The sequence below is a fragment of the Dromiciops gliroides genome, chromosome X (assembly GCF_019393635.1).
Source record: "Dromiciops gliroides isolate mDroGli1 chromosome X, mDroGli1.pri, whole genome shotgun sequence".
NCBI classification, from domain to species: domain Eukaryota; kingdom Metazoa; phylum Chordata; class Mammalia; order Microbiotheria; family Microbiotheriidae; genus Dromiciops; species Dromiciops gliroides.
In genome coordinates this window covers 21142330-21155897 of record NC_057867.1, presented here as the reverse complement: position 1 = coordinate 21155897, position 13568 = coordinate 21142330, and the positions used below count along the sequence as shown (strand labels likewise).

The following is a 13568-nucleotide window of genomic DNA, read 5'->3' as shown; positions in this document are numbered from 1 at the left end:
ACATACATCATAGTCTTAGAGGAACCTATATCTACATTTGTCGAAGTGAGAAAATTTGAAATTGAAAGAACAAATCCAATCAGTGCCTCTTCCTCTCTATCATAATCCCAGTGGTTATAGAACTCCAAGGCAGAGATGATGGTTGCCATGGATAGTTACATTCACATAAAAAGACCTAAAATTAAGTCCCATTATTCTACTGAGATGTTGCTTTATGGACCTGACCCTCATGAAAACCACCAATCAAATGCCAGGCTCGAGGAGAGATCATCCATTGGGATGCAGGACCTCATTGAGACCACCAAGGGAAAGCTGGACCCCGTCCACTCCCCCACGGCAGAATATTTACTGAGTGCCAGGTCCCCAGTGAGATCATCATTTGATTCATGGGGGCCTTGTCCCAATCACCAGTTGGTTACCAGATTAATACAGGCCCAGATCCTGAAAGAGAGTACCAGCCAAGTCCCAGTGTCCCTTTCCATTCTTGTGAATATGTGGATAACAGGATAACTCAAAGCCTAAATGTAACTAGGCAAGACCACCTACTAGACATCATAGTTCCCTGAAATCCATCCCTCCTCTCAATTTGATCATTTCTTTGATGAGAACCCACGTTTTAGCAAGTCTTTCTTTTACCATTAACAAGCATTAATTTTCTCTCCCTCACACCTCCACTGGGAACCAAAAAAGAAAAAGAAAAAAACCACAACCCTTGGAATATGTATGCATAGTCAAGAAAAACAAATTGACCATATCCAAAACTAGATCTCATTCTACACACTGAATTCATTACCTCTTTGACAAGAAGTGGGTAGACTTGATTAGAGATCTTAAATCTTTCACAGTTGTTTGACTGTACAAAGTTGTTACTGTATAAATTGTCCTGGTTCTGCTCACTTCGCTTTGCATTGATTCATACAAGTATTCCCAGGTTTCTCTGAACCACCCCCTCTTGGCATATCTAATGGAACATATCCATCCCATTGGTTTACCATGATTTGTTTGGCCATTCTCTAAAGACAGCACCCCTAAATTTCTAGGGGGGGGTTGCTTCAAAAAGCCGATATAAATATTTTTATGCCTGTGTGTCCTATTCTTCTTGCTGTGATCTCTTTGTATAAGCCAGGTACTGGTATCATTGAGAAGAAATGTAGACAAAGTTGAGTGACACCAGGGGCTTACTTCCAACTTGCTTTCCAGAATGGCTGTACCAATTGAACGCTTGATCACTAGTGCACTAATGTGCCTGATTTCTTGGAGCTCTTAAAACATTTGTCATTTCTCTTGTTGGTCTGTCACATTTTTCAAGCACTTGCTGTGGGCCTGGGATATGAAGCAAGGAAAAAGAAAACAAGAGCTGTCCCTGTGCTGAAAGAGCTCACATTTGTTTTTGGCTTTAACATAGTTTTATTTATTCCATTACATAATTCACACTTAAATTTTCAACATTTTAACATTAATTTTAATATATTTTATTTTGTACATTTGTAGATAAAAAAATTTCTAACATTCACTTTTAAAAAATTTTGAGTCGCAAACTCTCTCATTTCTTCTCATCCTTCTTCGTTGAAAAACCTTTGAGAAAGGTTATACATGTTCAGTTTTGCAAAAGTTATTTCCATATTAGCCATGCAGCAAAAGAACACACACACAAACACACACACATATACACACACACACACATACACAAGGAAAAATAAAGAAAGTTTTAAGGTATGCTTTGATCGCCATTCTAACTCTACTAGTGCTTTCTCTGGAGACAGATAGCATTTTTCAGCCATAAGTTCTTTGGAGCTGTGTTGGATCATTGTATTGCAGAGAATAGCAAAGTCATTCACAGTTGAGCATTGTACAACATTGCTGTTACTGTGTAGAGTGTTATCCTGGTTCTGCTCATTTCTCTTTGCATCAGTTTATGTAAGCCCTTGCAGGTTTTCCTGAATGCATCCTGCTCATCATTTCTTATAGTACAATAGCATTGCATGATAATCATATACCACAACTTGTTCAGCTGTTCTCCAACTGAGGGGCATCTCCTCAATTTCTAATTCTTTTCCACTACTACAAGAGCTCTATATCTATGTATATAGGTGTCCTTTTCCATTTGTTTTATTTTTTATCTGTTCGGGATACAGACCTAGTAGTGGTATTGCCAGGTCAAAGGTCATGCATACTTTTCTAGTCCTTTAGGCATAGGTCCAAATTGCTCTCCAAAATGGTGGGACCATTTTACAGCTCCACCAGGAGTGCATTAGATTCTAACTTTTCCCACATCCCCTCTCAACATTTGCCATTTCTTCTTTTCTCTCATATTAGCCAAACTGATAGGTATGAGCTAGCATCTCCGAGTTGTTTTAATTTGTGTTTCTCTAACAACTAGTGATTTAGAGCATATTTTCATATGACTATTGTAGCTTTGATTACCTTCTCTGAAAACTGCCTGTTCATATCTTTGATGATTTAACAATTGGGGAAAAAGCTCTTGTGTTTATAAATTTAGTTCAGTTTCATATATATATATATATATATATCTATATATCTGAGAAGTAAATTCTCTATATGAGAAGCTTGCTGTTCAAAAGTTTCCCATTTCTGGCTTTCATTCTAATTTTGGCTGCATTTTTCATATGGCTGTTGATAGTTTGGATTTGTTCCTTTGGAAACTAACTTCTAGCTATATTCTTCCAAGCACTCAATTCATAACCTCAGAGTGATCCTCAACAGATCCATCTCCCTCACCCAACTGCCAAATCTTGCCTTTTCTCCTTGTTTAATTTTCATCCCATGCATCCCTTTCTCTCTACTCACAGAAGAGTATGGCTTTCCACACTCTTACCTCATCCATGGGAACAGCCTCCTGATTGGGTCTCCTCTGCCATACCTTGGGGCTGGCACTCTCAGCAATAAGGAGAAGCATCAGCTAAAACAAGGAGCTACAAGACAATGAATGATCTTTCCCCCTCCACAGGTGACCTTGGATTTCCATACCCAAAACATGAATACTCCTGTCCCTGGCTGTTGCTCTTCCAGAAGCAGTGGTGTCTTGACTATAAGGCCAATGTGTCCCAGGATTCTGTCCCTCCCAAAAACCTTGTTTTTTCTTGCTCCCCTGTAATTTGCTATCTGTGGGTTTATTTTCTTTCCAATTTGGCCAGATACCTGGCTTGCACCACAGCAAGTCTGTGTGCGTGTGTGTGTGTGTGTGTGTGTGTGTGTTCGTGTGTGTGTGTGGGTGTGGGTGTGTTCGTGTGTGTGTGTGTGTGTGAGAAAGAGGGAGAGAGAGAGAGAGAGAGAGAGAGAGAGAGAGAGAGAGAGAGAGAGAGAGAGAGAGAGAGAGAGAGAGAGAGAGACTCTTTTCCTCAGGAAGTCTCTGGAGAAGTCTGAGTGTTGTTTGGGGAGGAGATTGATGCTCCACATCGGCAGTTCCACATTGGATTGTCTTCTATTTGGCCTCAGCCTCCTGCAGCCCCTAATTCAAACAACCATGATGAACACTGGGAAGTGTGAGACATAAAGAAAACATCCAGTCAAGTCAACATGTGTAATTTCTAGCACACGCAATTAATTCCGGTATGAATTAATCTGCAGGCATTGGACTGTGACTGTTCAAGTTTGAGGGAGAAGCATGCATACTAATTGACTTTTTGTACCTTAGATCAAGGAGATGAGGTCAGTACTAACACTGGGTGCATTTTATAGGTGAGGCAAGTGAAAGGCACATACCAGCAAGCCAAGGCTTCATCTCAGAAGTGTTGTGACAAGTACAGAAGTCATGATGATGCTGCAGTAGAGTGTCAAAGCTTTTAACTAGGAGATAGAGTTCTGTTGAGAAACCTTGGCATTCAAAGGACTCCCAAGTTAGGTGGCCCATGGAAAACTGACCCATACCCAGTTATTGATAAATTAGGCAGCTTTCCCCTTTAGAAAATAGCCCCAGAGAATGGAGGGGGCCAGTCTTGACTGGGAACTATTAGCAACCACCTATTCTCCAAAGGAGAGGGAGGAGGACTTTTTAATGAGCAGGTGGTGAGAGCAGATACAAGCATCTCTCAGCAAAGCATTTTCAGAGGAGACTGTCCACTGGTAGTAGAAAGGCTTTCTGATCAGGGGCAGCTAGGTGGCGCAGTGGATAGAGCACTGGCCCTGGAGTCAGGAGTACCTGAGTTCAAATATGGCCCCAGGCAATTGACACTTACTAGCTGTGTGACCCTGGGCAAGTCACTTAACCCCAATTGCCTCACCAAAAAAAAAAAAAAAAAAGACCCAGAAAGGCTTTCTGATCAGCTTTGATCACCAGGTGTGATATGTCCAGTGAAGAAGACTATGGGTATTCTTCCATAGCAGGGGCACCCAATCCTAATACAATTCTTCTCCTGCCCAGAACTCCTCCAGAAAGTAGCAGGGTACAGAATTACCCCAGAGACCATGAACATACTAATAGCAAACCTGTTACTGCTACCACTTTAGGTGTAAGCAATTCAGGTGTAAAGAGTAGAGTGCAGGTTGGCCAGGGTGAGTTCAGGGTGCTGAGGGATTTTTCAGGGTGAGTCTGCAGCTGAGGCATGGTGTGGAGGTCTGGAAACCAGAAGCAAGATGGGAATGAAGATTGGCTGGTCTGGGCACCTTGCCAAAATGGGTCCCTGGTAAGAAATCACAAATGAGAAGTAACTTAGAATTGAGCGGGCATTTATTGCACATTTGGTAAAAACCAAACACTATTTGTGCATTACTATTTGTGCACTGAGATCTACTGAGGACAGGAATTTCTTAGGCACAGGTCAAGCCTCAAGTTACATCATTCCAATAAACGTGAAGATTCCTCAGGACATTGTTCCAGGGGCTGCACATAGGATTCCTGCCCTCAAGGTAGTTCCATTGCATTCCACCAAGTAGATTATGCATGTAGTATCCAGATCAATATATGAAAGGAACACTGAGGCATTAGAGAACATAGACATCTAAGGAGGTCCAGGGAAGGCTTTCCTGAAGATGTCGATTGAACTGAGAGCCTTGAAGTTAGGTTTTGAGAAGCAGAGACATGGGGAGAGTACATTCCACATGGTGACTTCGGGATGAATCTGAATGCCAAGGTCACAAACGAATATCCTATTTGATGTGCAGATAGCTAGAGCCTAACCCACTGAGTATGAAAAGGAATATGGAGTGCAGGCTGGGCAGTGACTTGGACAGGCAGTGGAAGTGCCCAGAGTCAGAGCACCTTGTGTGAAGAACAGCAAGGTGGCTAGAGCCCCTGGATAAAAATGTATAAGAAAGGCAAGGGAAGAAAGCATAGAAAACTGGAAAGGTCGAGGACAGACAGGCAATGAGATACTTTGGAGCTAGAAAAAAAAAGAGATCATATAGGTGAAAGGGAAATATGGGAGTTTAGTGACAGGAGGAATGAGCTTGGGTACCACCTGAGTTTTAGGAATACCATCTCAACAGCTGGATGAAGTGGGGAGTGCCTGGCCAGGAGACCTCTGGGAAGGCCAATTTAGTAGTCCCTGCCTAATGAGATGAGGGCTAGAACTCAGGTAATAACAGAGACAGAGGAGAACAAGTGTACGCAAGAAATGTGAGAAATGCAGAATCATGAGACCCTGGCAACAGATTATGTATGGGGGGGATAAGAAAGATTATGGAGGGGCAGCTAGGTGGTGCAGTGAATAGAGTACTGGCCCTGAAGTCAGAAGGACCTCAGTTCAAATCCAGCCTCAGACACTTGACACTTACTGGCTGTGTGACCTTGGACAAGTCACTTAACCCCAATTGCTTCACCAAAAAAGAAAGAAAGAAAGAAAGAAAGAAAGAAAGAAAGAAAGAAAGAAAGAAAGAAAGAAAGAAAGAAAGAAAGAAAGAAAGAAAGGAAGGAAGAAAGAAAGGAAGGAAGGAAGAAGGAAAGAGTATGGTGTCAAGGATATCATCCAAGTGGAGTGTGCCTGAGTGATTGGGAGGATGGTGCTGCTGTCACCAGAAATCAGGAAAGTCAGAAAAGGGGAGACTGCAGGGGGAAGAAGATGAGTTCACATGGGGACATGTTCAGTTGGAGGTTTCTATGGGACATTCAGTTCAAGATGTACAATAGGCAGTTGGAGGTCTGAGCCTTGAGGTCAGTAGAGAGGTTAGGACAGAATAACTAGAGGGGAGAATCATGATATAGGGAAGACAACCACACAGAGGGGAACTGAGATCACCAAGTACAGAGGGAGAAGAGGCAAGTATAACATGGAGTAATGGAGGACACTTACAGTGAGCTGATGTGTCCTGGATGGAAATCCAGCAAAGGAGACTAAAAAGGAGCAGTCAGAGAGTAGAAGGAGAACCAGGAGAGTTTAGCAACAATAGGGAAGAGAGGATGAGAGCCAGTGGAGAGGAGTAGGTCAAGAGGATGGGGAGGGGCAGCTAGGTGGCGCAGTGGATGAAGCACCGGCCCTGGATTCAGGAGGACCTGAGTTCAAATCTGGCCTCAGACACTTGACACTTACTAGCTGTGTGACCCTAGGCAAGTCACTTAACCCCACCTGCCTCATTGAAAAGAAAAGAGGATAGGGGAGACATGGACATGTTTGTAAGCATGTGGGAACCAACCCATGGAGAGAGATTGAAGATAAGTGAGAGAAGGGATGCTAGAGAGAACATCTTGAAGTAATAATGGTGGTACTGGGAGTGACAAGGGGGCACACGCTCCAGAAATAAGGGGCTGAAATGCTAGGATTTAATAACTGATAGGATATGGAAGGTGATGGGAGAATGAAGAGTTAGCCCAGTTATGCAGTGGATACAACACTGAAAGTGGAGTCAGGAATACCTGAGTGTAACCCTCCCTCAGATACCTGCTAACTATGTGTCCCTGGGAAATTCATTGGACTGATTTGAGGCTGCTTTTCCAAATCTGTCAAAAATGAGGTTGTCTGTGATGGCCTCTCATGTCTCAAGCAGTGATTCACCTCATACCTACCTGGATTCACTCTCACATTCTTCTATTCTCTCTCCTTGATTTCTACCTTGCCCACCCCCTCCTGTGGGATAAACCCCATGCCTATGTTTAGCACCGTGCTTGGCACATTGTAAGCACCTAAGAAATGTTCACTTGCTTCCTTTATCTTTTTTTTTGATCCCTTTATCTATCGATCTATAATACCTTGGGAAGTCTTCACGGAAAAAATGGCTCTGGAGCATTGGCCTTCTTACCTGGACAGGCTGAGGCAGAGCGTCTCTGGGGTCCCTTGTCTCGTATTGCTGATCTCTTCTTCAAGAATTTTATGGAGCCAGGGAGTTGGGCTGCCAAGGTCTGAGCCAGGGAGCCCCTGTCCCCTCAGGGGAGCTCTCAAGCTTGGATGACAACCTTACCCCACTTTGTATCAGGGGTGTACAGATGGAAAAACTCAAATTACACCCACAAACAGGTGCATATGTAAATAATCAGAATTATTCATTTTCTACAAATTGTCTCTTCCTTTGATGGAGCCTGGAGAAAACTATAGTGATGGAAAAGTGCTAAAGCTGAGAATAATGATGTCTGGAGGACAAGATAGTAAAAACATCAAACCAGTAGATGACGATAGAATTACCAAAGCAGGTGATATCTTCAGAAGGAATTGAGAATTTATGGTGGATAGGGTCAGGTTTACAAGAAGGTTCCAAGGGATAACTAGGAGATAGGAAGATGGCTAGGAAAGGCTGACAGAGGATAGTGTGAGGGAGAGCAGGGCCAGTGGTTTGGACAACAGTCTGACTCCTCTGCATGACTTCATGAAGAGTGGTATCCTGGACATGTCATTGATCCCTTAGCATCTCTGAGAGAACCCAAGTATTCACATGAGGAGTGGGCATGGGAGAGTGGTGTCAACAATGCCCTGTGGCAACAACACTTCACCTGTGCTGGGCATATGGGTAGTAGAAGGTCTGTGGACCTTACTGTCTCCAACATTAACTTTTTGAGACAACCACACAGGGCAGATGGGGAAACTGGCTCAGAGAGAGAAGTGAATTATCCTTGGGAACACAGGTGCTAAGTGTCAGAGGCAGTTCTAGAACTCTCTTTACCTAAAAATGACACAGTGGGAGAACTGGGACGGACATGAGAAGTCATCATCTTCAACCCACCCCCTAAAAGGTATTCCCATTATAACGTACCTGAGGTGTGGTCATGCAGCCTCGGATTGAAGAACAGCAAGGAGGGTCAAAGCATCACTTCATGGGAGCCCATCTCACCTTAAGGCAGCTCTCATTGTTAGAACATTTTGTTTTTCCTGACACCAGGCCTAGATTTCGACTCTGCAACTTTTCCCCATGTGTTCCCACCTAACTCAAATCCTTAAGTATCATATGATTTTATATAGTGCCTTAAAGTTTACAGAATGCTTTCAAACCTCCCACAGAGTGGACCCGATGTTCTGTCAGGGTTCTGGCTGTAATTTTGGCCCTCTGGGAGGCATATGAGTTCAGTGCAACTATTACAGTATCATGTCATGCCACAGTGACCTGCATGAAAATATGTCCTTTTCAGAGTGCTTGTTTGAAGGGTTCCTTTGGCTCCTGTTAAAATCCAGCTCAACTGATCAGTCATACAACTATATCATTTTCTCTGGCAAAAAGGGCTTTTCTGCCAAAGTGTTCCAATGTTTGTTTAACTGAGAATGAGGATATTTGTCCTGTGATGTGAGCTGCTTTCATACTTTTTCTTCCTAAAGCAACTGCGTGTTGAGAAATGTGTTTTTCCATGGCCACACTGATGAAAGGCATTATTAAATAGAAATTTTTTGCAATATTTCAATGCTAAAGAGCCCATTTTTCCCTTCTAGGTTGAAAAGCTCAAACATACATGGCTCTGAGCCACTATAAGCAGCTGGATATTTGGAGAAGATACTAAAGCCATCATCTGTTGTGGTCATTATAAAGGCTATCAAGTTTTCAACCAGTGTGTCTTTCAATGTCCTCAGACTAATTTACAAAGAAATCTGAACATAAAATGATTGGCCTTATTTAAGGCAAACAGGAGGCTCATTTATCTGGGGATGCTAAGAGAAACTGATATATTGGCTTGTTGCCTCCCTTCTTCAAAACTCAGAGCCTCAGTGAAAACTCGGGCCACGGGTTGTTCAGTGGGAAACTCAAAGTCTTGGGGGAAATCATGAGAGGAAACCTATGAAGAGTCTGTCCACATCAAACAGAGTCAATTTAAGGAATGAATTCAATCCTCTTCTCAGCAGAAAGAACTATGCCAGGGCAGCTAGGTGGTGCAGTGGATAGGGCACCGCCCCTGGAGTCAGGAGGACCTGAGTTCAAATCCGGCCTCAGACACTTAACACTTACTAGCTGTGTGACCCTAGGCAAGTCACTTAACACCAATTGGCTCACAAAAAAAAAAAAGTACTGTGCCAAATCTCAGTGGTTTTCAATCAGTGCTAATTTGCACTCTTGTTTTCATGGAAAAATGTCCATTCTGCTGGGAAAAATATACTTGGCCCCTTTGCAAACATTATGCCAGGCTATCATCAGTTATGCTCTTCTTTACATGCTCTTTATATTCACATGAATTAAGGGCATTATGTGTAAAGTGCGTGGGTCTCAAATCAGGAAAGAACTGGGTTTGCATTTTCCTTTGATCCCTTGCTTTTTCTCTTCTAAAAAGGAAGGAAATTGTATGATTGGTGTGTGGAGCAAATTAAATGAAGCAAGCATAAATAATTCATAAACCTCAAAGTGCCATAACATATCCATTACAGTGACCACTGTGTCTAGTATCAGTGAAAGATAAGGGAAGAACAAACCATCAAATGAAATCCTTTTCTTTGATTACAAAAATGAGTTGGGAGAGAACTCTCTGTTAGAAATCACCACAAAATGACAGGAATTCATAGGATACACTAATGGAGGTATGGAGTGGCTGGAAAATGCTAGAAGTAGATGGCACAGTGGACAGAGCACCAGCCCTGGATTCAGGAGGACCTGCGTTCAAATCTGACCTCAGACACCTTACACTGTTGGGGCCAGAATTTAATATATGGCGTGTTAATTGGGTGATTCGCCAAAATATTGGGGTCCTGGAAATAGAGAGGGATCTCTAGGATCAAAGTTCCCTCCCCTCCAAACTGCCCTTTTAGATATTTCTCCCAGGCCAATAAGAAAGGGGCCTTACAGCTTCTTTTCCACAAAAGGATTAGATTTTATTACTTGGGAATTAATTAAACAGCAAAGGTAAAATTAATAAAACATCAAAGATAAGGAAATAGGGAAAAAGAAATACAGATAAATCCTCCTAACTCTAACCTAAGTCTATACAATCCCCATATCATTTCCAATTAAGCTAACTCAAAGGAATGCAGGGTTTTTTGTTTTCACTCACCACACCTGGAAAGTCTGCTAGCTTTCTCACATCACCAGGAAACTGAGAAGAGAGAGAGCAGGCAGGCAAGTGCTAGCTGAGTGTTCTGGAAGCCAGTACTTTCCCTCGCCCAAAAGGGGAGGTCCTTCAAAAACTGCCTATGGAGAGTTCTCTTTCTGACCTCAGTAGCATACATAACTTCAGGGTGGGCCAGGTGTGGCACCTCCCAAATGAGTCAGCTAAATTCCAATTATTTTTACCACAAATAATTTTTACCACAACACTTACTAGCTGTGTGACCCTGTGCAAGTCACTTAACCCTCCTTGCCCCACCAAAAGAAAAAAAATAGTCCAACCCTCTTATTTTACAAATGAAGAAACCCAGGGCCAGATACACTAGGTTAATAACTGCCCCAAGCTCACACAGAGAGCACATAGTAGAGACAAGCTCTACAGTTCTGCAAAATAGGAATATGGAATCATTTTGCATGACTGCACTAGCATAATCCATATCAAATGACTTACCTTTTAAGGAAGGGGGAGGGAGAGAATTTGGAACTGAAAATTTTAAAGACGAATGTTAAAAATTGGTTTTTACCTGTATTTGGGGGAAAGTAAAATGCTAAAGACATTTGAAATCAATAAAAATAAGTGGAACATTCCACAGACCCTTCATGTGATGTGAATATATCCACTTATGTGTGCCCTGGGGAAAATGGGGTGGGGGGGTTTGGGAATTCCTTAGTCATTCCTCTTTAAAGAATTTCACCCTCTTGCACACAAAAGCAGCCAGAATAAGATGGTAGTTTATTTCCGGGTTGAGGAAGGGAAGGGGAAGGGAAGGGAAACCAAGACAGAAGTCCTTGGACTTCTCATGGGGAGCAAGGCTTGGCACAGACAGAGTGGCTCTAAGATAACCAGTCTCCTCAATCAAGGAGACTGGCAGGTAGTTTTATAGAGGACTGATGGGGGTGACCATCTGACTGTGGAAAGTTCCTTTAGTGAGGGAGGAACATCCCCCACTGGTGGTGGCTGGGGGAATTGGGTGAGGGGTGGCTGTGGATCTCTGAAGCCATCTCTCCCCTCAGGACACAAAGGAGGCAGCCACACCAAATCTTATTGCCCCAGGGTTGAGGGAAACTAGAATGAAGGGTGGGGGTTCCACTTATCTCTCTAGGCATGTCTGTCCTCTGGTTTAGTTTCTCAAGGAGAAGGTTCTTTGATGTGCCCCCAGAGAACTTCTGGGGTGCCCTGGGCCCATAACATGTGGAAAAGGGCAAAAGGGACACAGGAAGGTGTTATGGGGAAAAATGGGGTAAGGGTTTGGGTTAGGAGTAGGGGTTCTTAGGAATTCCTCTTGAAAGAATTACACCCTCTTGCACACAAAAGCAGTTAAAATAAGATGGCAGTTTATTTAGAGGCAAGGGAAGGGAAGGGGGGACAGGGAGGGAAACCATGAAAGAAATCCTGGGACATCTTATGGGGAGATAGGCACAAAGCATGTGGCTCAGAGGTACCAATCTCCTCAAGCAGGAAACTGGGAGGTACTTTTATAGGGGGCTCATGGGTGTGGACCATCTGCCTGTGGAAAGTTCCTTTAGTGAGGGAGGACCATCCCCCACTGGTAGTGACTAGAGGAATTGGGTGAGGGATGGCTATGGATCTCTCTTCAGGACTCAAAGGCCACAGCCACATCCAAACTTATCTACCCAGGGGTAAGGGAGATCAGAATGAAGGGTGGAGGTCCCTAAGCTAGCTCAGTCTGATTTGGTTCCCCTTATCTCTCTAGGCCTATCTGTCCTCTGGTTTAGTTTCTCAAGGAGAAGATTCCTCAACGTGCCCCAGGGAACTTCTGGGCAACTTTGGGCCCACAACAAAGGACCTGCGCCCTGTAGAGGAGAGGCCAGCCCAGGCTTCCAGAACACATCGAGCTAGGGACAGAGAAGGAAGAGGAGGAGCAGGACCACACGGCTACCAGAGCCAGCCACATGAAGGCCTGGCTGGAACTGAAATGAAGAACAGGCCAGCAGACACAGGGGAGCCAGCCTTGGAAACATTCAGGAGACGACAGGAGACACCCAGGGACCAGGGACAGACACACAGGGACCCCACGTGGATGGACAAAGCACCAAAACACAGAGACCAAACTCTGGGGTGGGTGGGTGGCCTCAAACCAAGGTCTCCTCTCTCAGCACTGGAGGTCTCAAGCCAAGCCCTGATCCAGCAGTGGTAGTGGCTGTCTCTCTGCAGGTCTGTTCTTCTGCTTTCACCTGGAGGAATTCTTTAAGGTTTGTTTGTATCTTTGTTTTTCTGGTGGGCTCCATCCATATAAGAGACCACAGAGTGCCAAGCCAAAGGGCAGGAGCACAAAGAGACCCCAGCACTGTCTTGTAAAGTTTACACAGGGTTGTTTTTGAAATGCAGAATTCTCTCTGAATTCCTTCTATAAAGTTCAATTTGCATAATGTAAATTTACAGAAAGTAACATCTGTCTGGCCTCCTTTCTATTCCCATTCAGGTTTTTTCCAGAAGTCTCTCATAGCTGAGTTTTCTAAGATTCTCTTCATCTTCCTGACTTCTTTCTGATTTTATGGATAGATTCATCTAGTTCTCACAGGGAAAAGTTGACATCCCCCATTACTAGAATTTTTCTGTCTATTTCCTCCTGTAATTATTTGACTTTTCCTTTAAGAATGGGAATGCTGTACCACTTCCCATATCTTTATTCACTGTTGAAATTACTCCACTGTCTATGGTTCCTTTGAACAAGATTTAGTTTCCCTGCTTAATCCGTTCCATGGGGGTATTTTTACTTTTACTTTGTCTGAGATTATGAATGCTACCCCTGCCTTTTCACCTTCAGCTGAGTAGTACAACAGTTTCTGCTCCAGCCCCCTATTTTAACTCTGTGATTCTCTCTGTTTCAAGGCGTTCCTTGTAAAACAAAACATTGTTGTATTCTGGTTCATAATCCATTTTGCTGCCCCCTTCCAGGTTATGAGTGAGTTCATCCCATTCACACAGATTTGATGACTAACTATGCATTTTCCTGCATCCCATTTTCTTCTCTTTCTGTTCCTCCTGTCCTTCCTCTAATGCCGGTTTTCCATATGACCACTGCCTTCTTTTAGCTGCCCACCCTTTTATCCCCCATTTTTCCTTCTCTTTGCCCCTTCTCCTACTTATCTATAGAGTACGATCAATGTTTCTGACCAATTAAGTCATTAATATATAAATATAT

The 13568-nt window shown here is 43.3% G+C and overlaps 1 long non-coding RNA gene across 23 annotated transcripts in view; it reads right to left on the bottom strand.

Annotated features, from left to right (window-relative positions):
* The window catches only part of LOC122733575, a 337836-nt gene that overhangs the window by 306743 nt on the left and 17525 nt on the right, over positions 1–13568 (bottom strand). The window contains exons 5-6 of one of the 23 annotated variants that reach the window (XR_006353906.1): positions 7192–9626; positions 3788–4640 (exon numbers count right to left, since the gene is read on the bottom strand). The exons of 21 other annotated variants lie outside the window; for them this stretch is intronic. This is a non-coding gene — a long non-coding RNA (uncharacterized LOC122733575). Of the gene's footprint in view, positions 1–3787; positions 4641–7191; positions 9627–13568 lie in introns of those variants that run through there. One more of the 23 variants, XR_006353922.1, reaches the window with a different exon arrangement.